We start from the raw sequence: 4,271 nt of genomic DNA, 5'->3' as shown, positions 1-4,271 counted from the left end.
GAACTTGAAACTCTCTACCCGCTCCACTACAGCCCCGTCAATGTTAATGGGGCCAGTTCGGCCGAGCCTTTTCCTGTAGTCCAAGATCAGCTCCTTTGTCTTGCTCACATCTTGGCATTATCTCAACCAGCTCATGAGGTAGTCATCTGGAATGCATTACAATTAACAGGTGTGCCTTGTTGAAAGTAAATTTCTGGAACTTCTTTCCTTCTTAATAATGCATTTGAGCCAATCAGACTTGTTGTGACAAGGTAGGGTTGGTATACAGAAGAAGACTGATTCCGTATTATGGTAAGAACATCTCAAATAAGCAAAGAGAAATGACATTCCATCATTACTTTAAGACATGAAGGTCAGTCAATGCGGAACATTTCAAGAACTTTGAAAGTTTCTTCAAGTGCAGTCACAAACTTCATCGAGCGCTATGATGAAACTGTTCCTCATGAGGACCGCCACAAGAAAAGAAGAATCAGAGTTACCTCTGCTGCAGAGGATACGTTCATTAGCGTTACCAGCCTCAGAAATCATCAATAAACTGCACCTCAGATTGCAGCCCCAAAAAATGCTTCACAGAGTTCAACAGACAAATCTCAACATCAAATCAAATCAGGTCAGATGTCCTTGGTCACATACACATATTTAGTTGATGTTCTTGCGGGTGTAGCAACATATTTGTGTTCCTAGCTCCAACAGTGCATCACACACAAATCTAAAAGTAAAATAATGGAATAAAGAAATATAAAATATTAGGACGAGCAAATGTCGGTGTTGACTAAAATACAGTAGAATAGAATACAGTATATACATATGAAATTTCTAAAGTAGTATGTAAACATTATTAAAGTGACTAGTGTTCCATTATTAAAGTGACATATCTATGTAAAGTTGAAGTTGGAAGTTTACAAACACTTAGGTTGGAGTCATTAACTTGATTTTCAACCACACCACAAATTTCATGTTAACAAAATATAGTTTTGGCAAGTAGGTTAGGACATCTACTTTGTGCATGACTCAAGTAACTTTTCCCAAAATGATTTGCAGACAGAGTATTTCACTTATGATTTACTGCATCACAATTCCAGTGGGTCAGAGGTTGACATACACTAAGTTGACTGTGCTGTTTAAAAACAGCTTGTAAAATTCCAGAAAATTATGTCATGGCTTTAGAAGCTTCTGATTGACAAATTTGAGTCAATTGGAGGTGTACCTGTGGATGTATTTCAAGGCCTACCTTCAAACTCAGTGCTTGACATCATGAGAAAATCAACAGAAATCAGCCAAGACCTCATAAAAAAATTGTAGACCTCCACTAGTCTGGTTCATCCTTGGGAGTAATTTCCAAACGCCTAAACGTACCACATTCGTCTGTACAAACAATAGAACGCAAGTATAAACACCATGGGACCACGCAGCCGTCATACCGCTCAGGAAGGAGACGCGTTCTGTCTCCTAGAGATTAATGTACTTTGGTGAGAAAAGTGCAAATCAATCCCAGAACAGCAGCAAAGGACCTTGTGAAGATGCTGTTGGAAACAGGTACAAAAGTATCTATATCCACAGGAAAACGAGTCCTATATCAACATAACCTTCTGTAGCTCAGTTGGTAGAGCATGGCGCTTGTAACGCCAGGGTAGTGGGTTCGATTCCCGGGACCACCCATACGTAGAATGTATGCACACATGACTGTAAGTCGCTTTGGATAAAAGCGTCTGCAAAATGGCATATATTATTATTATTATAACCTGAAAGGCCAATCGGCAAGGAAAAAGCCATTGCTCCAAAACCGCCATAGAATTTCCAGACTACGGTTTGCAACTGCACATGAGGACAGATCGTACTTTCTGGGGAAATGTCCGCTGGTCTGATGAAACAAAAATAGAACTGTTTGGCCATAATGACCATCGTTATGTTTGGAGGAAAAAGGGAGAGGCTTGCAAGCTGAACAACACCATCCCAACCATGAAGCACGGGGATGGCAGCATCATGTTGTGGGGGTGCTTTGCTACAGGAGGGACTGGTGCACTTCACAAAATAGATGGCATCATGAGGAAGGAGAATTATGTGAATATATTGAAGCAACATCTCAAGACATCAGTCAGGATGATAAAGCTTGGGCACAAATGGGTTCTCCAAATGGACAATGACCCCAAGCATACTTCCAAAGTTGTGGCAAAATGGCTTATGGACCTCACAGTCAAGTATTGGAGTGGCCATCACAATGCCCTGACCTCAATCTTATAGAAAATGTGTGGGCAGAACTGAAAAGGCGTGTGCAAGCATGAAGACCTACAAACCTGACTCAGTTACATCAGCTCTGTCAGATCAATTGGGCCAAAATTCACCCAACATATTGTGGGAAGCTTGTGGAAGGCTACCCGAAACGTTTGAAAAATTATGTGGATATATTGAAGCAACGTCTTAAGACAGCAGTCAGGATGATAAAGCTTGGGCGCAAATGGGTCCTCCAAATGGACAATGACCCCAAGCATACTTCCAGAGTTGTGGCAAAATGGCTTAAGGACCTCAAAGTCAAGTATTGGAGTGGCCATCACAAAGCCCTGACCTCAATCTCATAGAAAATTTGTGGGCAGAACTGAAACAGCGTGTGCGAGCAAGGAGGCCTACAAACCTGACTCAGCTACACCAGCTCTGTCAGGTGGATTGGGCCAAAATTCACACAACTTATTGTGGGAAGCTTGTGGAAGGCTACCCGAAACATTTGACCGAAGTTAAACAATTTAAAGGCAATGCTACCAAATACGAATAGAGTGCATGTAAACTTCTGACCCACTGGGAATGTGATGAAAGAAATACAATCTGAAATAAATCATTCTCTCTACTATTATGCTCGCATTTCACAGCCTCTATGGCAAAGGGGTCCTTGAACTACCTCTTACAAGTCTATCGGAGGAGTACAAGTGCTCTAAAGTAAGACTTCAGATGACATTGAAGGACTCCAAAGACCAGACCATTAGCAAGGCTGCACCTCCCCTACAAACTGGACGGAAATGGACATCATCCAAGGCTGTGCAGCAAGCAACATCAGTCCTGAGACACCAAGACATTGTGGGGAATATCCAGCATGGAAGAGGAGGCTTTGGCCTGGCAGCAAGCAAACCAACGTTCCATAAGGCAAGAACATCTGAACGCAGGAAGCTGGTGGTCGAGGAGGTGCGCAGACAGGAGGAGATTGCAAGAAGTGCAAAGGCTGTCTCTCTTGCTAAACAAGGGCAATGGACGCGGTGGGAAGGTCTGGAGAGGAGAAAGATCAACTGGAGTGAGCTTTGGCAAATGGAGGCAAGCAACATCAGCTTCAACATAAGAGCTGTTTATGATGTGCTTCCATCATTGTATATAGACTTGTTTATACTGTATTATTGACTGTATGTTTGTTTTACTCCATGTGTAACTCTGTGTCGTTGTATCTGTCGAACTGCTTTGCTTTATCTTGGCCAGGTCGCAATTGTAAATGAGAACTTGTTCTCAACTTGCCTACCTGGTTAAATAAAGGTGAAATAAATCACCAAAAAATATACATCAATGGTATGGCGAGGACTCGACCTGCCCCCTCTGCCCAGCTCCAGCGACTCTCAGGCATATAATGACAGGTTGCAAGACCAGCCTCTCACAAGGCCGCTACACCTGGAGGCACAATCAGGTCCTCAAGAGCCTGGCTGCAGCACTTGAGACCAAGAGGAGTGCAACCAATTCATTACCTCCAAAAACAAGCAATCCCGTCAAAACAACAACATTCATCCGGGAGGAAAAAGAAAAGGCCCAAGTATCCTCCTACAAAGCCAGAAACTGGACACATAGCCAAGGCCCGGGACTGGAAGATGCTTGTCGATATTGGCCAGAAACTCATTTTTCCACCTGAGATTGCTTGTACCAACCTTAGGCCAGACATGGTACTCTGGTCCCCTTCACGAAAGGCTGTGTACATCATAGAGCTCACAGTCCCCTGGGAAAACTCCGTTGAAGAGGCCTACGAGCGTAAGAAACTGCATTACACATAGTTGGCAGCAGACACAACTCAGCGTGGCTGGAATGCAAAAGTTTGGCCAGTTGAAGTGGGATGCAGAGGATTCGTGGCTTCTTCCATCATCAGGTTGCTGAAAGAACTTGGAATCCATGGACAGGCTCTGCGGCAGACCGTCAGAGCAGTTTCTCAAGCAGCTGAAAGAGGCAGCCAGTGGATCTGGATCAAACGGAAGGACCCTTGCAGGGCTATAACTTCATGACCCCCCACCCCCACCTGAGAACCCAATTCA

Source organism: Oncorhynchus gorbuscha, linkage group LG01 (genome assembly GCF_021184085.1).
Source record: "Oncorhynchus gorbuscha isolate QuinsamMale2020 ecotype Even-year linkage group LG01, OgorEven_v1.0, whole genome shotgun sequence".
Classification (NCBI taxonomy): Eukaryota; Metazoa; Chordata; class Actinopteri; order Salmoniformes; family Salmonidae; genus Oncorhynchus; species Oncorhynchus gorbuscha.
This window is presented reverse-complemented; position numbering follows the sequence as displayed.